General features: G+C 40.9%; 1 protein-coding gene and 1 long non-coding RNA gene across 5 annotated transcripts in view; one reads left to right on the top strand and one right to left on the bottom strand.

Annotated features, from left to right (window-relative positions):
- Positions 1–12,429, bottom strand: part of STAC (SH3 and cysteine rich domain) — a 353,446-nt gene extending 341,017 nt beyond the window's left edge. Inside the window, exons 1-2 of one of the 4 annotated variants that reach the window (XM_059879684.1) lie at positions 12,283–12,429; positions 7,006–10,871 (exon numbers count right to left, since the gene is read on the bottom strand). The gene's annotated coding sequence lies outside the window, so the exon portion shown is untranslated. The remainder of the gene's footprint in view (positions 1–7,005; positions 10,872–12,282) is intronic. The other 3 variants (XM_059879685.1, XM_059879687.1, XM_059879688.1) reach the window with 3 other exon arrangements.
- Positions 12,430–12,499: 70 nt separating this feature from the next.
- Positions 12,500–21,631, top strand: LOC104975489 (uncharacterized). The gene is made up of 4 exons (XR_814404.4): positions 12,500–12,783; positions 14,585–14,690; positions 17,936–18,044; positions 20,937–21,631. It is a non-coding gene; the product is annotated as an uncharacterized lncRNA (long non-coding RNA).
- Positions 21,632–23,199: the final 1,568 nt, after the last annotated feature.

Raw genomic sequence — 23,199 nt, 5'->3', positions numbered from 1 at the left:
GCTCAAACTCATGTCCATTGAATCGGTGATGCCATCCAAGCATCTCATCCTCTGAGTCTTCAACACCACAGTTCAAAAGCATTGATTCTTCAGTTATCAGCTTTCTTTATGGTCCAACTCTCACATCCAACTATGACTATTGGAAAAACCATGGCTTTGACTAGATGGACCTTTGTCAGCAAAGTAATGTCTCTGCTTTTTAATATGCTGTCTAGGTTGGTCATAGCTTTTCTTCTAAGGAGTCATGATCTGCAGTGATTTTGGAGCCCAAGGAAATAAAATCTCTCACTGTTTCCATTGTTTCTCCATCTATTTGCCATGAAGTGATGGGACCAGATGCCATGATCTTAGTTTTTTCAAAGTTGAGTTTTAAGCCAGCTTTCTCACTCTCCTCTTTCACTTTCATCAAGAGGCTCTTTAGTTCCTTTTTAGTTTCTGCCATAAGGGTGGTGTCATCTGTATATCAGAGGTAGTACTTAGAAATATCTGTGCCATTTAGGTATAGACCATAATGATTTCACACTTTTCAATTTACTTCTCTGAATATTCTCCTCAGGAAGAAGAATAAGGGAAACTGAAGAAGGTTAGAAAAATTCAAAATAAAGGAAATATTTAGTTTCATATGATATCTGATACTTTTCTAAGATATTTCCATTCTTACTGACAGACAACAGGCAAGCAGAGAAGACAAACATTTCAGATTATTGTTAGTGACATTAAGAATAAACTGGCACCTCTGTTTGCAATGGTACTTTCATATATAAAAACGTATTCAGGGATTTCTTGGTAGCTCAGTGGTAAAGAATCTGCCCGCCAACACAGGAGACCCAGGTTCAAGCCCTGATCCAGGAGGATCCCATATGCTGTGGAACAGCTGAGCTCTTGCGCCACAACTATTGAGCCTCTGCTCTCCAGCCCATGAGCCACAACAACTGAGCCCACATGCCGCTACTACTGAAGCCCACGTGCTCTGGCGCCCATGAGCTGCAGCAAGAAAAGCTACCACAATGAGAAGCCTGTGGAACACAACTAGAGAGCAATTAGAGAAAGCCTGCACAGCAACTAAGACCCAGCACAGCCATAAATAGAATAAGAAATTAAAAAAAAAAAAAAACGTATTCAATATTCAGTTCCATGAAGTCAGTAGGGCAAGGGAAATCTCCAAAAATGAGTCTAAGTTTTTGCCTTCACTTTTCTCAGTATGTTCACACATTTAGCATAAGCTGTGGGAATTGCAACTGTCTTGGTTGCTCCTGATTGAGACAATCTTCATTGGGCATTAATCAGTATATGAAAAGTCTAAATATAAATTATTACCAAATCAATTAAAGACAGAAAATCCTCAATGAATTTCCAAACATAAGCTTCTGCTCAGTGAGCATAATGAGAACCAGGAGCTGACTGAAGAATAAGCCAGAAGAGCAATCCCACTCGACAGAAGCAAGAGAACATCACAGACTTAAACTTAGGTTTCCAAGCAGAATTCTAAGTGATGAGAAAAATATAACCTGGGCCTGGTCCTGCTGAATAGAATCTGAGTATGTTAATTAAAAAGGAAAACTCTTGCTAGCAATAGTAAATTTCTAGAGAGGAGTTTTACATCAGTATAGAACCACCAGTGTAAGCAGCCCTTCAACAATCGCTTGAACTCGGGGCTTATAATCCACAGATATCCTAAAACCACATGGCTTCCTGCATGCCATGGTGATATTTTCAGGGAAAAAAAGTTTATGTTAATATGCAAATACTTAATATTTTTCATTTCATTCCCAAATGATGTCTGGTTTGAAAAGTCACTATAAAAAGTGAGGATGAACAGATCTTAAGAACCACAGTTTTCAGTGTGAAAGCTAGAAACAAACATTAAAACACAATTTTAACATAATTTTAATAATTAAGTTATGTAAGTTGGGGTTCCCAGGTGGTGTGAGTGGTAAAGAACCCACCTCCCAATGGAGAAGATATAGGAGACGCAGGTTCCCTATGGAGACGCAGGAGATCCCCTGGAGGAGGGCATGGAAACTCACTCCAGTATGCTTGCCTGGAGAATCCCATGGATGGAGGAACCTGCCAGGTTCCTCTGTCTGTGGAGTCACAAAGAGTCGGACACAACTGAAGCAACTTAGCATGCACACACGTATTCATGGAAGTTAATTTTATTTTGGCTGATTGTTAAAGAATAACACTATCCAAATACAAATGGTGGGTGAAAAAAAGTGACATGAAAGAAACACAAATGTTAAAAAATGTTTTATATATAATGCATGTAAAACTTCCTTATTTTTGACAAAAATGAAAGAAGTATACAATTTTTGTTAATATCAGATTCTTTTTTAATTGAAGTATAGTTGATGTACAAAGTTGATTACTGCTGTATAGCAAAGTGATTCAGTTATATATATATATATATATACATATATATATATACATTCCCTTTTAATTTATTATTTTCCATTATGATTTATCATCAGTTCAGCTCAGTTCAGTCACTCAGTCGTGTTCGATTCTTTGTGACCCCATGGACTGCAGCACGCCAGGCCTCCCTGTCCATCACCAACTCCGGAGTTATCATAGGCTCCTGAATATAGCTTGCTGTGTTATACAGTAGGACCTTGCTGTTTATTTCCATTCTATACATAAAAAGCTTACATCTGCTAATCCTAACCTAGCACTTTATCCTTCCCCCAATCCCCTTCTCAGCAGCCACAAGTGGTCCTCTATGTCCCTGATTCTGTTTCTGTTTCATAGATAGGTTCATTTGTGTCGTATTTCAGATTCTTCACATAAGGGATACCATATGGTATGTCTTTTTCTGACGTACTTCACTTAGTACGATAATCACTAGTTGCATCCACGTTGCTGCAAATGGCATGAGCTTTTTCTTTTTTATGGACGAGTAGTATTCCATCGTCTATATGTACCACATCTTTTTCATCCATTGATCTGTCAATGGACATTTGGGTGGTTTCCACGTCTTGCCTACTGTGAATAGTGCTGCTTTGAACACAGGGGTGCATGTAACTTTGTGAATTAGCGTTTTGTTTGGATATACACCCAGAAGTGGGATTGCTGGGTCACACAGTAGCTCTATCTTTAGTTTTATGAGGACTCTCCAAATTGTTTTCCATCATGGCTGCACCAACTTAAATTTCCACCAACAATGGAGGAGGGTTCCCTTTTCTCCACACCCTCGCCAGCATTTGTTACTTACAGACTTTTTAAAGATGAAGTAGTACCTCAACATTGCTCTGCTTGGCCTTTCTCTAATCATTAGTGATGCTGAGCATCTTTTCATGTATTTACTGGCCATCCATATAAAATTAGACTCTTAATAACATCTTCATGTAAAAGTCAAACAAATATCCAAAGAATATTAAATTTCTTTTAAATTATTAACTTTCCTGGATTACTCTCATTATCATCAGCTCCATATATTGGAATTAACTTTGTCATAGCTCAGTGTGGCAGGTTCTTTATCACTGGAGGAATCAGTGACAGAACACATCTCCAGGAAATAACACTTTAATTACTACAGTGAATCTCACGGAAGTTCAAAATAAGCATTATCCAAGGTTTATATAACAGAACTGAGAAGAGACCTTTCAATTGTAAAAGTTTCTGTAAGATCAGTTTTCTGAGTTATTTTCAAGATAACTTTTTTAAAACATGAAAAGTAACCCTTTCATGGCTAGCTAGGTCAACACTGTGAAGGGCCCACTCTTGGATGAAGAATGATCCCATGCTTGAGTCCTGGGAACTCTTGGGAAAAGCTTTTCTCTTGGGAAGAGCTTCCTTGTCCACTGTTCTTTGTGATCCCTGACCCCAGTCTGTAGGGTTCTTCCTTTTTCTCCTCTTTGGCTGTCTCTGAAGTGGGCATTGAGGAACACACTCTTCTTACAAGTGCACAACTTTCCCAGCCCTCATTCTGCTCATGGGGCTTCCCTGATAGCTCAGTTGGTAAAGAATCCACCTGCAATGCAAGAGACCCTGGTTCAACTCCTGGGTTGGGAAGATCTGCTGGAGAAGGGATAGGCTACCCACTACAGTATTCTTGGGCTTCCCTGGTGGCACAGCTGGTAAAGAATTCACCTGCAATGTGGGAGACATGGGTTCAATCCCTGGTTTGGGAAGATGCCCTGCAGAAGGGAAAGGCTACCCACTCCAGTATTCTGGCCTAGAGAATTCCATGGACTGTATAGTCCATGGAGTCGCAGAGTCAGACATGACTGAGTGACTTTCACTTTCACTTTCATTATTCTGAACATGATCGGTAGGTGTCCAATACTCACTTACAGGATATTTAAATGCAGCCTTATGATATATATTTGACAGCAAACTCTCAAAATGTAAGAGATTTCTCATGCATTCCATTCCAGAAAGTTACATGTGCCAGAGATCTTTTTAAGAACATGTTTTTCACATAAATTGTGCTTCTTTGGGGTTTTTTGGTCCTCATATCTCTAGCTTTAAACTAGATTACCCTAGAGCTGGTGAGCTATTCCAGAAACGTTGTGTCCCTCTTCTTATAATGCTATGCCCTTATTTTTATTTTTGCTTTGAGGCTTCTTAATTCACTTTGATATTGTAACTTTACCTTTAGAGGTGAAGGTCATAGTCTTAATTTGATCTATTCCAAAAGGCTGAGTTTTGATGGATCTTAAGACCTTCTCAAATTTATCTCTTGCATTTTCAGTATAAAAGAAATAAGCTATGCTGACTCTATGTTGTACCAAATTTCTGAGTTCTATTTAATCTCTTTTCATTTCCACTTTCAAATTAGCCAATTATTTTAACTAGCTCATATCTCTCTTTTTGGACAAGAAAATGGCAACTCACTCCAGTGTTCTTGCCTGGAGAATCCCAGGGACAGGGGAGACTTGTGGGCTGCCGTCTGTGGGGTCACACAGAGTCGGACACGACTGAAGCCCTTGTCAAATATACCCAATTGCTTTTGGCTCAGCAGTATCTATAGGTGGCGCTAGTGGTAAAGACTCCCACCCCACCCCCTACCCCTGGCTGCTTGTCAGCGCAAGAGACATGACACACAGGTTCAATCCCTTGGTCTGAAAGTTCCCCTGGAGAAGGAAATGGCAACCCACTCCTGTATTCTTGCCTGGAAACTCCCATGAACAGAGGAACCTGACAGGCTGTAGTCCATAGGGTTACAGAGTTGGACACAACTTAGCACGCATGCACCAAGTTACTGCAGGTTACTATTTGTAAGTTACTTTCCATTTTTCCATTTTCTAATAAACGTTTCCTTATCACTCCTGAGCCAGCAGCTAAGCTGCTGCTGCTGCTAAGTCGCTTCAGTCATGTCCGACTCTGTGCGACACCACAGATGGCAGCCCACCAGGCTCCTCCGTCCCTGGGATTCTCCAGGCAAGAGTACTGGAGTGGGTTGCCATTGCCTTCTCCCAGCAGCTAAACTAGTGTCATATATTTCATACTGGTATGAGATACCATACTTCTACTACTACATGAATTAGGCTATGCCTAGATTTCAGAACCAGGATGAGCTGTAAATTGCATAGCCTCAAATTAGATGTGTTGGTGTTTTCACCTCAGGGAATAGTTCACAGAAATTTTTGGTGTGCTTCGGGATTTGTGGGTTGGGTGGCAGCCATTTCCTTACTCAATATTTAAATTTTAGTGGATTTAAGGACTGAGGATTGGTTAAGGACTGAAGATCGGAGCAAAAATAGTTTTACTTAGTCATAGTTAAGCAGATCTCAGATGCTAAAATTTAAAGATACATAGGGCATGTTTTATGTCTCTTATTTTCCCCTAATTAGTAGAAAAGAAACTCCTTCCAGTCAAACCATGGTGCCTATCTTAATTTAAACAGAATTTTAAGAATTAACACAGGAATTTTAATATGATCCCTCTCTAAAATCACATTAAAACACTAGTAATCAAATAAAATACATAAATAGTGGGGCAGAGGTAGGAAACGTCGCAGCAGTGGACTGGAGATAGCCATACCTTCTGGGGAGACAGTATGCAGATTGAAGAGTGGAGACCCTACTTGAGAAAACTAGACTAGAAAAACTAAGTACTTCAAGAGGAAAATCTTTCTGGTGAGAATTAGACCTGAGATGCCCTATATATTTTCAGGATTTAGAGTCAACTGGTGTTATAGAAGCTAGAAATGGCACATGGGCTTCAAACAGGGAAAATGCTTCAAAGTTTACAAATGGAAAGCTTATACCTTCAAGTACCCTCTGCTACTCCACACGGCTAACTAATTACTACCTTTCCCACCTCCCATCCAAAGCAGGAAAAGGTTAATGACAAGAATCCACTGACTGAAGAACACAAAGAACAATGGAGAAGGCTGAACACAAGGCTGAAATGGCATTAAAAGAAAGCCTGCTCTCTTACTCTTGCTTCCCAGACTGTTAGCAGCCAAGTATACACTTCAGGCAAAATATTAAAGGGTTTTCTTATACAGAAGACCAGCCTAACACAAAAAGACCCAGAAACTGGTACACTCTTTCAAAACCCAACTGCTCTACAGTGAATTCTACCAGTAGATAAATCTTTTCCAGGTATGCAGAGTTTTTTTTTTATCACAAATTTAATATTTCACTGTTAAATATAAATGGACATACAGGGACAATCAAATTGACAAGAGCTTCTAATTAAAAAGAAGTCAGAGGAAACTGAGACTATATAAAAGGAACAGGAAAAGAAAGATTATGAGAAACAATACCTCTAATATCCTCAAAGGGATAAGAAAGGATATTATATCCATGAAACAAAAATATAATACAACTTTTTATAGGAGGTTTAGAGGATGAAAAATGAATTTGAATATTAAAAATGATAGAAATTACTAAAATAAAATGGAGGCAAATTAGAAACATGAGCAAGAAAGCCAAAAATGGAAAACAGAAAATAAATTATAAAAAATCCAGAAGATAAAAAATTATAGTAGAACTATCATAAAGAAATAATGAGGTAAAGTGTGGGAAGGATTAAAGAAATAACAAAATATCTCACCGTTCAGTTCAGTTCAGTTCAGTTGCTTAGTCGTGTCCAACTCTTTGCGACCCCATGAATCACACACAGCACGCCAGGCCTCCCTGTCCATTACCAACTCCCGGAGTTTTCCCAAACTCATGTCCATCGAGTCAGTGATGCCATCCAACCATTTCATCTTCTGTCGTTCCCTTCTCCTCCTGCCCTCAATCCCTCCCAGCATCAGGGTCTTTTCCAATGAGTCAACTCTTCGCATGAGGTGGCCAAAGTACTGGAGTTTCAGTTTCAGCATCAGTCCTTCCAAAGAACACCCAGGATTGGTCTCTTTCAGAATGGACTGGTTGGACCTCCTTGCAGTCCAAGGGACTCTCAAGAATCTTCTCCAATACCACAGTTCAAAAGCATCAATTCTTCGGTGCTCAGCCTTCTTCACAGTCCAGCTCTTACATCCATACATGACGCTGACAGGGACCATTTCTGCCTGTCTGCTACAATGAACAGAAAACAACCTCCCCCAGGACATATTATATGACATTTCAGAACATTAGAAATTAAGTGGAAAAATAAAACCTTCATAGATAGAAATATGTAAAGCACAAAAGATCAAAAGTAATGTTTTCAGACTTCTTAGCAGCATTCCTGAAAACTAAAAGACAATGCATCCAAAATTCTGAAGAAAAACCAGTTCCATCATAGGATTCTATACCCAGCCAAACCACTCAAGGTTAAAATAAATAGAATGACAGCCACCTTTTCACTACCTTTTTTCTTAGAAAACTTTTGAAGGATGTACTCTATTAAGAAGTAGAACAAACCAAGAAATGAGTAAACAGGATTCATGAAACAAAGGATCAACTCTGGATAATGCAGGAAAGTTCTGGGACAATGAGTGAAAAATGAAAGCATTCTGGATGAATTTGTAATAAATACATAGAAAAGAAAAAAAAATGCAATGTACAAAACAAAGCCATGTTTCACTAACTGGAATTGACTGTTTGAGAATATATTTCAGTGAGGTCAGTTACTTCAGCAATAAACATAAACACTGAGTACTGATTTAACCAGAGTATATATACTGGCAATATAGAGAAGAAATGTGCAGGTGGGCATGTGTTCTCACTAAGCCCTAATAAATCACAGGAATAAATCAACAAATGACATCTGAATGTCTAAATCCACAAACCACAATGTAAACATGACATCTAGAAATATTAATATAAATACCTGAACAAATAGCTAATAGAGTTGAATATTTTTGCTTCTCGGTAGTGGGACTCAGGTATAAGAAAAGACATCAATTAGACTGGTATCTTTTTCACTTTCAGCCGTTTAGAACCATTTAACTTTTAAGCACATTTTTAAAAGTAAAATATGTCAAAAAAACAAGCAAAGAAACAAAATCCACACTTTTGCTATTAAGAGTTTTGGATTTCTTTTACAATAGCCATTTAACAAACTAGTTTCATTTTTGCACTAGAATTTTCTCAAGAAATTTAGCACATACACTAAAGCGGCCATTTATAATTTTAAGCACAAAGGCAATGATACTCATTACAGGAAGAGTGGATCTATTTTTGATGAGCTTAAATAAGTTGCTAATTTGTGCCAGGAGCAATGATATGGGCACTGACAATCATAAATATTAATGTCCCAAGAGACCAGGCAGCAGCCTCAGAATGACAATCACTGGGAGTAACACAAAATAACACTGATAACTTAACATGGAGAAAATGAAGCCAAAGGTTTCAACTGAAGAGTTGATTCGGAACACCAGCATATCCACATCATCTTAGACAGTTGGATATCAATTTCAAAAACTCTCTGCCTTTCTGGAATAGACTGCAGTCCTCCAGTCCTGTTAGAGAGTCACGCTAAATTTCAGAAACAGAACAGAAGTCAAAGTTCCTTCTTTTACTTTTCTAAGCTCCAAACACTAAGGCCAACCTTATTTTTTCTTCCCTGAAGATTCATCTCTTTTATATATGACATACTCTTCAAATACTGCCTCTCAAAGGTACAATCTGCCATTAACCTATTAGGCTGCGGTCTTACTTTGTGACTGACAACTAGGTCAACCACCTTAGAAGGCAAGAATGCTGACATCCACATTAAACATAAACATACAGTTGTGAGGGAAGGGCAGCACCACAAATTGTAAACGTTGTAAAACCATCTTTTTGTCTGGACACTTCCATCTGTACACAACGGAATACTTAGATCCTTACTTCTCTCTCTCAGTCCCCACCTTCAAGGAAATGGCAGAATCACTAGCAAAAAGAAATATAATCCATTCAAGAAGGTATTTAAGCAAAAACAATGTTTCTCAATTTTCAACATTATTAGACTTTGTAGCAGAGAAGGAATGTGGGCCTTCAGAGTAGCTTTGGGGGCTAGCCTGATGCGAGCTTCTAAAATCAGTGTCCTGAGCTTGCATTTTGTCTTTTAAAGTTAGGGACATTTAATCGCATGACATGCACCATTAATGTATCCCCTGTCTATTTAATTTTTAAAATAATTTATATTATTCACCAGTAAAACGACACACCCAACTTTCTCTTAACATTTTCTAGAAAGCTTGATAACTCAGTAAGTGTCCTGTTAATACTATTATTACCCTGCAGCTGATACAGCAGTCTTCCCTTCTCCATGGTTTTGCTTTCTGAGGTTTCAGTTACCCATGTTCAAACATGGTCCAAAAATATTAAACAGAAAACTCCAGAAACAAACAATTCATAAGTTTTAAACTATACACCATGCTGGGTAGTGTAGTGAAATATTGCCCTACCCTGCTCTACCCAGTCCAGGATGTGAATCATGCCTTTGTCCAGCTTGTCCTGCCCTTAGTCACTTAGTTATCAGTTTGACTGTTTTGGTATCACAGTGCTTGTATTTAAGTAATCCTTCTTTTAGTTAATGGCCCAAAGCATAAGAATAGTGATACTAGCAATTCAGAAATGCCATAGAGAAGCTGGAAAGTGCTTCCTTCAGGTAAAAAGGAGAAAATTCTCAACTTAAGGGGGAAAAAGAGTCATATGCTAAGGTTGCTAAGATCTAGAGTAAAACCCAATCTTCTATCTGTGAAATTATGAAGAAGGAAAAAGGAATCTGTGCTAGTTTTGCTGTTGTACCTGAAGCTGCAGAAGTTATAGCCACAATGTGTATTAAGTGCTTAGTTAAGACAGAAAAGGCATTTTTTAAGAGAGGATATTTTTTAAAGAGAATCATTCACATAATGTTTATTACAGTATATTATAATTGCTCTATTTTATTATTAGTTTTGCTGCTAACGTCTTACTGTGTCTACTGCATAAATTAAACCTTATCATAGGTATGTATGTATTGGAAAAAACATAGTATATATAGGGTTTGGTTCCATCCAGACTTTCAGGCATTCACTGAAGTCTTGGAGCTTATCCCCCAGGGATAAGTGGGGACTACTGTACTGAAAATGGCTCTGAAGGGACTAAAGGAGCACAGGCGAGCAAGCACGATGCTGGTCCTAGCCAGGACCTGAAGTCCTTAAACTTCGGGATACTGGGAAAAACACAGGTTTAGAACTCAAAAATATTGTGTTCTAACTCAGCCACTTGCTTGACACATGACCTTTGAAAGTGTCTCATGTCTCTGATCTTCAACTTCCTCTCAGACACCAAGGCTAACTCAGGTGCAGGACTAAGTGAGTCTTAAAGGAGATAATGTACCGGAAGCACACCATAAGGAAGGCTGGTGATGGTGGTGAGGGATGGTCCTCTTCTGTGTTGGGTCTACTTCTCCATCTCTCCAGCTTCCATTCTCCAGGGTTCCTGGGGGTGCAGAACTTAGACTCCCATCCACTGGGAAAGGCACCTGGAAAGATTTCTGTAGAAGAGTGGGTTGGACCATCACTCCTGGACAAGAGAAACCACAACACACAGTAACATACAATCAGGAAAAAAAAACCTTCCTCAGGATACAAAGTGTGACAGAATAAAATAGAAATAATTACACCTGCATGATATAATTTTAAACATTTATCAGCATCCCTAGTTCATTAAACAGTAATTAAAGTGCTGCAAATTCTTCCTGGCTAATGGATATATTCAGAAAATAGAATGAAAAAGCTTTGAAAGAAGCCATGTGTTTAAAAAGATGAAAAGTGAGATTAAGGCAGGAGGGTTCCTCCATGGAAAAAAAGTGTTGACATTTAAAACTGCAGGACCGCAGTCCTAGAAAACCAGACAGTAGGCGACACAGGCAATGAAATTTAATAGCCGGCTCTCAACAGGTGGACAGGCTGAAGCTGTGATAAACTGTTTCAACTCTGATGTTTAGCGCAGGAACTGGAGCAGCATGCACCAACAGATGGAGCCATTCAAAAACTAGCTGCATGGAGTTAAGAGAAAAAGACGGAAATGGGAGAGAAAAAGGCAGGGCAAAATGTGGGTTTGAAACATAGCAAATGCCATCTCCAGATGACCTAAGATCCAAATGGGAAAACTGCAACTGGCTCTCTGGAGAAAAGTTAGCCTAATGTAAGAGACTAGCCAAAAAAAAAAAAAAAGGCACTCAATACTGTTCCTTACACCAAACTGTGGCCTACCTTCAGGTAAAATTCTGGACCAGGGCATTTTTAGTTTGTCTTTCTGCTGCAAAAGTTGACTCTTGCAGTCTATTTGTGGTTTGCTGCTGCTGCTAAGTCGCTTCAGTCGTGTCCGACTCTGTGCGACCCCAGAGAATGCAGCCCACCAGGCTCCGCCGCCCCTGGGATTCTCCAGGCAAGAACACTGGAGTGGGTTGCCATTTCCTTCTCCAATGCATGAAAGTGAAGTCGCTCAGTCGTGTCCGACTCCTATCGAGCCCATGGACCGCAGCCCACCACACAAATCAGATTTTCCAACCAAGGCCAAATTCTGCAGGCACCCTACCCTATTTGGAACACAAAGCGGGCCCCCATCATAAAACATAATTGAAATAATGGGGCTGAAATCCTCGTTCTTGGTTTGCTTCATGATACGCTTTTTTTTTTTTTTTTTTTTGCGTTTCTCACTTATAAATGCTTAGTGTGGCCACTGCCGGTTCTTCCACTGTTTCCACGCCCTCATCTTACTGCCTCAGATTCCCCCCACCCTCCTCACTCCTTCCCCCCGCCCCCGACCCAACACCGCGCAGGCGCGCACACACTGTCACAGGGACCCTCGGGTCTGTCTCCCTGGACCGCAAAGTCGGCGCCTCACAGGCCCAGAAGTCGAAAATGAGAAACCTGGGTGAAACACAGGTTAAGTGAACTCGCAGCCCTGGGAGGAATATCACGTGACTCACCTCTAAGGTCAACGTTCCTGCCAGACCACTAGCCTGGTGTGAGCGTCTACAACCCGAGTCTTAAGCCACACACAGCGCGAACATACTAGAAGCACGGACCTCTTAATCTTCCAGTGCGCCTCACCTTTGCGTCTCATGCAGCCTTATGAACGGACGAGCCATTCTCGCGCGACTTGTACCAAATTCTCAGGAAAGGAAAACTTTCGCGAGACTTGGAACTTGCGGCTCTTTTTGCAATAGAGAGCCGCGTGGTGGCAAGCGCAGCCCTTTGGGTAAGCGGTGCTCAGCCGCTAAGTCATGTCCCACTCTTTACGACTCCCATGGACTGTAACCCACCAGGCTCCTCTGTCCATGGGACTCCCCAGGCAAAACTACTGGAATGGGTTGCCATTTCCTCCTCCAGGGGATCTTCCAGACCCAGGGATTGAACCCTCGTCTCTTATGTCTCCTGCATTGGCAGACAGGTTCTTTACCACTAACGCCACCTGGGAAGCCCTTGGGGTAAGGACAACTGCTTTAAAATCTGCTGTGTGTGCATACGTAGTCGGTTGCGTCATTTGTGTCTGACTTTCTGCGACACCGTGGACTGTAACCCGCCAGGCTTCTCTGCCCGCTGGATTCTCCAAGCAAGAATACTGGAGTGGGTTGCATGCGCTCCTCCAGGGGATCTTCCCCACCCAGGAATGGAATCTGCATCTGTTCCAGATTGTTTACTGCTGAGCCAACTGAGAAATAAATCTACTAGGGAACTTTTTTTTTTTTTGGTAATGTAGATTAAAAAAAAAAAAAAAAGTAGCCTGCCGGGTCCCACTCCAGATGTACAAATCACATTCTCTGAGGCTGGGCAGGGAATATAAGAATGGGTGTGCTGGGGTGGGGTGCTTTTGGGTTAGACGGCGGGCAATTACTGTTTATTCAGCAAAAAGAGTAATTTCTGTTCTTAAGCAGATGTGATAATAAATATATAAGTGATTACATGTATCAGATCACGTACACCTTAAACTTATGAAATGTTACATCTTAATTATATGTCAAACAGCTAAGATACTCTTTATACAATACAAACATGACCATATCACTTTTCTGGTAAATCCTTGAGTGGTTTTCCATGGCTTTTAGGATTGGACTCCAAAAATCCATACCATGTTAGAATGTGGTGGTTAACAGGGGGGCTTTGTACCCAAAGTTTTGGGTCAGCACTCTCTGCTCCATCACTCACTACTGTTCGCCTTAGTTAATAAGGCTCAATGCCCTCATCTAATCTCTCTACATCCTGTATGTTTATGAGGACTGATTAAGATGCGTGAGAAGCACTTAGCAAAGTATCTGGCAGATAGCAAATGCTCTGTAAATGTTAACTGTAGTTATTTTTGGCCACTAGAAGCACCTTTCTGACCCCAGCCTACCTTTCAACTCTCACCTTGCACTGCTATTTACCTTGTGCTTGATATTCTGGCTTCTTCAATAACCTTTTTTTACTTTAGAACCTTCATATATGATTCTCCCCCTGAATAGAAATCCACCTCCTTTACCCAATTAATATCCTCAGACTTAAGATTTAGCCTCCATTTTTCTTTCTTTGTTTCAGTCCTTGGGTCAGGAAGATCCTCTGGAATAGGAAATGGGAACCCACTCCAGTATTTTTGCCAGGAAAATTACATGGACAGAGAAGCCTGGTGGGCTACAGTCCAGGAGGTTGCAAAGAGTTGGACACCATTGAGCACACACACATTTCTTCGTTTGTGTGCTTTCCTGAGACCTAATAGAAATCATTGTTCCCCTTTACCAGGCTTGTGCAACCATCCTGCAGCTGCTGTGAGCGATGACCCTGTTCTCCAGGGAACTGACTTAAAGAAGTGGTTCTTAAATATTATTATGAATCACAGTCACCTGGAGGGTTAGTGGACCCTCTGAGTTCTGCGCCCCCATTTCCAGAGTTTCTGATTCAGTAGGTCTGAGGAGCTCCCTGAGAATTGACAGGTCTAACAAATTCCCACATGATGGATCATCAAATCATGATGACCATGGATCGCCCTTTCCCTGAGTTAAATTCTCCTTGCCTGAGAGTTACAACAAACCCTGCACATCTCTCCTCCACATCAGAGACTATGACTCACTGACAGAGGGGCAAAAAAAAAAAAACCAAAAAGGTTTCCTGACAACACGGTGCGACCATCTCTGGGGTATTTAACTCATCCTCCATAGCCCCTGTGGGATCAAGCCGAGGCCTCTGCTTTGCTCACCTCCTTTCTTTGCCCCACCCTGCTCCCCCTACTTCCATTTTCACTTCCATTTTCCTCAGAGCACTTCTTCAATAAACCATGTACACAAGAATCCTGTCTCGGCCTCCGTTTCTGAGGAGCTCAGAGGAAAACATACATACGCAGAAATGCACTGTGGAAATACAGGTGAGTATAAAGAGCAAAATTGATTAAGAAAGGAATGCGAATTTCCTCAGAAGAGGATTTGCCAGAGCTTTCTGAGATGAAGTATATTTTCCCTTGAAAGCCTGAGCATAGGAAAGGATGCATCCCATAAAAATCTTAAAAGTTTATCAGCATCATTTTTAACAAGCCTCAAAAGCCCAGTTGTACCCGAGGCCCGTGAGTACTCAGATTTGCCCTATCTCTGAGGCGCTAGGTTGTCATTTCATATAATGAGACGATCTGTACTTTCCAGGACCTAAAACAGGGAGGCTCTATAAATTCTGCACCAGGCAGAGTGTGGAAGTAGCTTTTAATGGCCCCAACAACTACCATTTCACTGTCTGGGATCTGCCGATATGAGATAATGTTGATAAACTGCACTGCTTTCTGCCAGCAATAAAACGAGAGAGCAAACAGAGTTTAAGGGCTGCAGCTAACTTTCTGTTACAAGCAAGGCCAGAGGGCAGGGAGGTGGATGGCTGAGGAGGCCTCAGTGTCTATTGTTTAGAAATGGGCTCTGTGGTCCCACAGGGCCAACACTCTGGAATCTGTGTCATCTTTGTAAATCAGAATAAATGGGCTCAGCCATCTTCCTTGAGCAGGTGTCAGTGCCCTCCTTCCCAGGCTGGCATGCCTACAGTAGAGGCTGCAACCATCTGGATTGCTGTCAGGAAATCACGGTGATGCTGAGTCTGGACCACAGGGCAATTAGCAGGGCTCTCCACAGGAGCTTTGTGTATGCTGGAGTCCTCCTCACCAGTCCATTCCTCATGCCTGGCGTGACAATATCCACGTGGCTATAATAATAATGAAAGTGTGGACTGAGCAGGCCATCTGGTAGGTTGGTAAAAATAACAAGAAGCTCTCTGCATGGGGAACAGCCCTGATCACAAGTCAAAAGAGATGGAGTTTATGGGAGAATGGATACATGCATATGTATGGCTGAGTCCCTGTGCTGTCCTCCTGAAACTATCATGACATTATTAATCAGTCATACACCAATATAAAATAAAAAGCTTAAGCTTTTTTTTAATAATCCAAAATAAAAATCGTTTTAAAAAAGAGAGAGAGAGAGAGATGTACCTGGTGCTGAGTGTAGATGGATGTATCTCAGATTTATACATTTTTAACAATAGGGGGCGTAAGGTGTCTATGTTGTCTGTGGTTTTTAGTTTGCTTGCTAAAACCCTGATCCCTTTCCTGGTTTCACCAGTTAATTCTACCAGCGAGATCTGCAGCTGGGTGCTGTTAACCAGTACCTTTACTAGTCCTTGAATAAGTTCAATAAAGATAACTCTGGCTGACAAAATCACAAGAGATTTCATGGCTATGATAGTTTCCACAGTACTGTGAGAGAGAGTGAAGGCAGGATTCAAGTTTATCTTTTCATAAAGGTCCTGAGCAAAGGTACAAGGAAAGGAAATACCCTTTCCCTTCCTCTGAAGCATTTCACAATTCCTTCCCAATTTCATTGTTTTCTGAAAATAAGAAAAACCTTCATGTTCTGCATGACAACTGGAGGAGGGACTTTTATCTGGAAGTTGATGGAACCCAACTTTTCACTGCAGCCTTTCTTCTCAAAGATATTTGTTCAGAGGGATTTCCTGCTTCTATCTTCTAAGTGCAACATCTATACCATCAAATACCCCAAATTATATTAATCTTACATCAACATTGGGCAAAAGAAACATAATTCCACACAATGGAAATGTTATCACTGAGTTAGAGATGTAGAGTAGAACATAGTTACTCTACTAAGTCCTGGAGACTTTTGACTGCTACTTGAATATTGAATTCAGAAAATCCTCTGGAAACATGCAAGAAGGCATAAGAGGCCCATCTCAAAAAAAAAGTGTCATATGTAATAAGTGTCTATTATTTTAACCTGTTAACAGCTGATATGGAATAGAATCTTGGGAAAAGATACATAATATGAAAAACAGTTGTTCTTCTCTTTTCATGTTATTATGTAAATTACCAATACTTTTTGTAAAGGATGTAACATTTAATATCATGGGATCAAGCTCTAATTATGGCTCCATCAAGCATGGAATCATTAGTTTACTGAGATCTGTTTCAAAAAAAAAAAAAAAAATCCACTAAAGTCTTTTTGTAAAAGACAGTTTTGTCCCAGGACTACTTTATGACCCAGAGGAAAAAAAAAAAACAGAAGCTCCTCATCTTAAACTGTAGTTGTTTTCCTTCCCCACCTACCTCTTCAAAAATCAAACCGCAATCTTTTTTTTTTCTAGCTGGCAGGACAGAGACCCCAGAGATAGCATGGCAATTCTGAGCATCCTTCTGGTTCTCGGGGGCAGATAGATAAGCAGAGCTGGAATGCTCAGCTATGAGGATGCTGAGGAGGAAGTGAGCCATGAAGCTCGTGTCTGGAGTGACTTACTGAGAATGTTATCCCCTCAAGTAGACCACTCTGGCTTTCCAGGTGGCGCTAGAGGTGAAGAACCTGTCTGCCAATGCAGGAGACATAAGAGACTCAAGTTCAATCCCTGGATCAGGATTATCCCCTGGAGGAGGGCATGGCAACCTACTCCAGTATTCTTGCCTGGAGAATCCCATGGACAGAGGAGCCTGGAGGGTTGCAGTCCATAGGGTGGCACAGAGTTGGACATGACTGCAGCGACTTAGCAGGCATGCAGACAACTCTGACCCTATGATCTTACTAAAGACAGGGCTGTCAGCACCAACTCTCCACCTGTCTCTCTCCTGTTTTATTTTTTCCACTCTTTGGATCCTTATATTCATGTCTTTACTTCATATTATAGGTAACTTTTTCTCAGGGCACTCTGTCAGTGCCCTGGTTATGATTAAAATGTTTACTATGTTTATATAGTAATTTTTCTATCATCATTTTATGCAGTTTATAGAGGCTGACTTGTGTTTTATATATAGTATAAATGTTATATATTTGCTATCAGCCCAACAAATTACATTCTAATTTTAAAAATTTACACACAGCAATGCAGAATAATAAACAATCATTTCCTGCCCTCTAAATGGGAAGTGGAGTCATTATATAAAGTCACGTAAAAAAGAGGAGAGGCTTCTAGAATGTCAAAGATTTTCACTAAGTGACTTCCCTGAAACAAGTATATATGCCATGTAGAAGAATATGTACTTTCCTTTGGGGAGTCTAGTTTGGTTATTTTTCTCTAAATGATTTGTTTTTCATGTTCTTTTTATCCTAAGGAAGTGCCTTTTCTTTTCAGAAATGGCTCTTTGTCCAAGGAGAAACACTTTCCTTCCCATGTCTGTTAATGGAAGATCTTGCCGTCAGCTTGGAAACCGCCAAGCAGGTGGTGATTTGTGGAGGGCAAGGTAAATGTTCGTCATCCACATCCCTTCCCTGCCTCTGAGTGGGGCTAGTGGAAAAGACCTGCCATTGTTTTCATCATTTGCAAGGTTCTCTTTATTGGAAAATAGAGAGCTGGTAGGATTTGTGTTGGAGGTGATTCTTCTTTCTTGAGAGGATGATAGCATGCCTAAAATTATGGAAGCATAAAAGCTGCAGGTTTTCTATAATGGGCACTGCTCAGTATTATTAATAACTGTGCACAAGGCACTTTTATGTTGGCAAGTGGCTTCAATCATTTTTATCACGTAATAGCTGCAGAGGTTCAGTGAGCTCTTCAATCTCTTCACAAGATTGGGTTCCAGGAACATGTAGGGTTTTAAGGCTGGAAGGAAATTCGCAAGGCTCATTCAAGAAATATTTTTGAATTATTAATTCAAGAAATGTTTTATATGCACACGCACACACACACACACACACACACACACACGCATCAGTATTTACCAGGAGGGTTATGCCAGTGAAGTAAATGCACTCCCTGCCTTGTCTAATTTAATCCTTGCAATAACCTTATGAGGAAAATACCATTGCTGCTGCTGCTGCTGCTAAGTCGCTTCAGTTGTGTCCGACTCTGTGCAACCCCATAGATGGCAGCCCACCAGACTCCCCCGTCCCTGGGACTCTCCAGGCAAGAACACTGGGGTGGGTTGCCATTTCCTTCTCCAATGCATGAAAGTGAAAAGTGAAAGTGAAGTCGCTCAGTCCTGTCCGACTCTTAGCGACCCTGTGGACTGCAGCCTACCAGACTCCTCCGCCCATGGGATTTTCCAGGCAAGAGTACTGTCACAGATGAGAAAAATGAAGTTTAAAGTAAAGTTAAGGAAGGGACTTCCCTGGTGGCCCGGTGGCTAAGACTCCGTGATCCCAATGCAGGGGGCCCGGGTTTGATTCCTGGTCAGGGAACGAGATCCCACATACTGCAGCTAAAGATCCTGCATGCTGCAACTAAGACCTGCTGCAGCCAAATAAATAAATTTAGAAAAAGAAGGAATCTATTGCCAAGATAATAAGTAGCAGAGCCTGGACTCAAATCTAGGTGTCTTATTTCAAACCTCACAATCTTACGCTAGATCTGTCCAATGAGAGACCATGTATGACCGCCCAGAGGGTGCTCTGGGCCCTACCACACAACCCCTTGCCCATATGATCCTTGACCCAGACCCCAGAGACTCCCCTAGGGTAGGAAACAGAAACGGCCTCATGTCAACTTTAGCTACAGACAATGACCCACAAGTCCTCTCCAGGCTGCTCCCCCTGCCACTGCATACTCAGTCAGGCAGAGACTATGCATTCCAGAAAATAAAAATCAAAAGGAAAGAAAGAAATCAATAAAGACATAAATCAATAAATTAGAAAACCAAAAGAAGACAAACCGAGTATTTAATTCAAGAGCTGGTCTTGGGAAACACTGATGAACAGACAAACCTCTTACAATGTTGAAGAAGAAGAAATTATTAGGAGAGAGAAATAGGATATAGCCCAGATTCAGAGGGGATTAAGCAGCTAATTATATATTTAAAAAGCTATGTGTGACTCATTAATGCCTTTTAAAAATCTCACCGAAATTGTTGGTATCTGGGCTAATACAAATTGAATATAAAAAAAGACAGAAGAGGCAGAGAGCCTTGAAAAGCAAACACATATGGGAGAAGCAGAAAGGGATTTCAAAGAATTAAGGTTTCAAGAGGCATTAGGTTGTCACTAATTTTACTGGCAAATTTTATGATGCTTTAAAAATATAATACATTCTTGAGATTTCCCTGGTCGTCCAGTGGTTAAGACTCTTGCTCCCAGTGCAGGGGGCACAGACTGAATCCATAATCGGGGAAGTAAGATCCTACATGTTGTGTAGGATGGGCAATAAAATTAATAAAATATAACACATTCTTAATTTGTGTGTTTCTTTGAGTGTGCCTATGTGTACGTGTTTGCATCTCTGTTGAGTACTTATTACTTGACACAAACCCTGGTAAGTACTTGGTACCAACTATTATTTAACATTCACAATCTTATGAAGTAGGTACCATTCTTATTCCTTTTCTTAAGGCAATGGCACCCCACTCCAGTACTCTTGCCTGGAAAATCCCATGGATGGAGGAGCCTAGTAGGCTGCAGTCCATGGGGTCGCTAAGAGTCAGACACGACTGAGCGACTTCACTTTCACTTTTCACTTTCGTGCATTGGAGAGGGAAATGGCAACCCACTCCAGTGTTCTTGCCTGGAGAATCCCAGGGACGGGGGAGCCTGGTGGGCTGCCGTCTATGGGGTCGCACAGAGTCGGACACGACTGAAGTGACTTAGCAGCAGCAGCAGCAGCAGCAAGTAATGAAACTGGATTTCTAACCCAAATAGTTCACACTTCAGGGCTTAGATTCTTTTTTAAAAAATTTTATTGAGATACACCTGGCATATAATGCTGTATTACATGATTTATATATGTGTATATTGCAAAATGATTGCCAAAATAAGTTTAGTTAACATCCATCACCACACATAGTTACAAGTTTTTTTCTTGTTACAAGAATTTTTTAAGATCCACTCTCTTAGCAACTTTTAAATATACAGTATTGTTAACTAAAGTCACTATGCTGTATGTTACATCCTGAGGACTTAATTATCATATCACTGGAAGTTTAAACCCTTTGGCCATTTTTATCCATTTTGTCTACCCCTATTTCATACATCTGGTAACCACCCATATCTTCTCTAAATCTATCAGTTTGGGTGTTTACTAGATTCCACATATATGTGAGATCACATAATATTTTTCTTTATTGGTCTGAGTTATTCCATTTCAAATAATGCCTTCAAAGTCTATCCATATTGTTGCAAATGACAGGACTTTTGTTTTCTTCTAGAGTTGGACTGTGAAGAAAGCTGATCGCCGAAGAATTGATGCTTTTGAACTGTGGTGTTGGAGCAGACTCTTGAGAGTCCCTTGGACTGCAAGGAGATCCAGCCAGTCCATTCTGAAGGAGATCAGCCCTGGGATTTCTTTGGAGGAAATGATGCTGAAGCTGAAACTCCAGTACTTTGGCCACCTCATGCGAAGAGTTGACTCATTGGAAAAGACTCTGATCCTGGGAGGGATAGGGGGCAGGAGGAGAAGGGGATGACAGAGGATGAGATGGCTGGATGGCATCACTGACTCTATGGACGTGAGTCTGGGTGAACTCCGGGAGTTGGTGATGGACGGGAAGGCCTGGCGTGCTGTGATTCATGGGGTCACAAAGAGTCGGACACGACTGAGCGACTGAACTGAACTGAACTGAGTGTCTGAATAATATTCCACGTTTTCTTTATTCATTCATTTCTTGCGTACTTTAGGTTTTATCCATGTCTTGGCTATTGTAAATAATGCTGCAATAAACATAGGGGTGCAGATATCACTTCAAGATAGTGACTTCTATTCCTTCAGATAAATATTAATACCAGAAGTGGGTTTGCCAAATCATGTGGTAACTCTATTTTTATTTTTGAGGGGAAACTTCAAACTATTTTTTATCATGGCTGCACCAATTTATGTTCCCAACAATAGTGCCCAAGTGTTCCCCTTTCCCCTCATCCTTGACAACACTTGTTATTTCTTGTCTTTCTCCTAATAGACATTCTAACAGGTGACAGCTTATTGTGGTTTTGATTTGCATTTCCCTAATGAGTGTTTTTTTTTTTTTTAAACTTTACATAATTGTATTAGTTTTGCCAAACATCAAAATGAATCCATCACAGGTATACATGTGCTCCCCCTCCTGAACCCTCCTCCCTCCTCCCTCCCCATACCATCCCTCCAGGTCGTCCCAGTGCACCAGCCCCAAGCATCCAGTATTGTGCATTGAACCTGGACTGGCATCTCGTTTCATACATGATATTTTACATGTTTCAATGCCACCTAATGAGTGTTGTTGTTGGGTTGCTAAGTTGTGTCTGACTCTTCTGCAACCCCATGGACTGGACTCCAAGGATGCCAGGCTCCTTCTGTTCGTGGGATTTCCCAAGCATGAATACTGGATGGGTTTCCATTTCCTCCTCCAGGGCATGTTCCTGACCAAGGAATCAAACCCATGTCTCCTGCATTGGCAAGTGGATTCTTTACCACTGAGCCACCAGGGAAGCCCCAGTGATTACTTATGCTAAGCACATTTTCAGGTACCTGTTGACCATTTTGTATGTCTTTCTTCTTTGGAAAAATATCTGTTCAGCTCCTCTGCCATTTTTAAAATTGGATTGTTTGGGGTTTTTTTTTTTTCCCTATTGATTCTAAGTTCTTTATTTTTGGCTGTGCTGGGTCTTCACTGCTGCATGTGGGCTTTCTTTAGTCATGGTGAGCAGGGACTACTCTTCATTGCAGTGCACAGGCTTCTAATTGCGGTGGCTTCTCTTTTGTGGAGCCCAGGCTATAGGCACATGAAGCTCGGCAGTGGCAGTGCACGGGCTCAGTGGTGGTGGTACAGTGGCTTCGTTGCTCTGCAGCATGTGGAATCTTCCTGGACCAGGGACTGAACCCGTGTTCCCTGCATTGCAAGGTGGATTCTTAACCGCTGCACCACCAGGCAAGTCCTCACATGAGTTCTTTATATATATTGGGTATTAACCCCTCATCAGATATGATTTATAAATATTTTCTCCCATCCTATAGGTTGCCATTTCATTTTGTTGATGATTTCCCTTGTGGTACAGAAGTTTTTTAGTCTGATGTAGACCCATTTGTTTATTTTTGCTTTTATTTTGTTTTTGCTGCCTTTGCAAGTGGTGTCAAATTAAAAAAAAATCATTGCCGTGATTGATATCAGGTAGCTTACCCCTATGTTTTCTTCTAGGAGTATGATGATTTCAGATCTTACATTCAAGTCTTTAATCCATTTTAAGTTTATTTTTCTGTATAGTGTGAGATAGTGGTCCAGTTTCACATTTTTGTACGTGGTTGTGTAGTTTCTCAACCTTTTTTGTCCGTGGATGTGTAGTTTCCCAAGCATTAATCTAAGGGTCTGCTTTAGGCCAGGACTGCTCTGTTCTGATTTGTGGGAGCCTGGACTCTTAATTACTACCTTAAAGTTGCTCCCAGAACATAAACGGCAGCAAAATACAGAATTTCATAAAACAAGCACTGTGTCAATGCAATAA

Source organism: Bos taurus, chromosome 22 (genome assembly GCF_002263795.3).
Source record: "Bos taurus isolate L1 Dominette 01449 registration number 42190680 breed Hereford chromosome 22, ARS-UCD2.0, whole genome shotgun sequence".
Lineage (NCBI taxonomy): Eukaryota > Metazoa > Chordata > Mammalia > Artiodactyla > Bovidae > Bos > Bos taurus.
The sequence above is the reverse complement of the archived record's forward strand: the minus strand, read 5'-3'. Positions and strand labels throughout refer to the sequence as shown.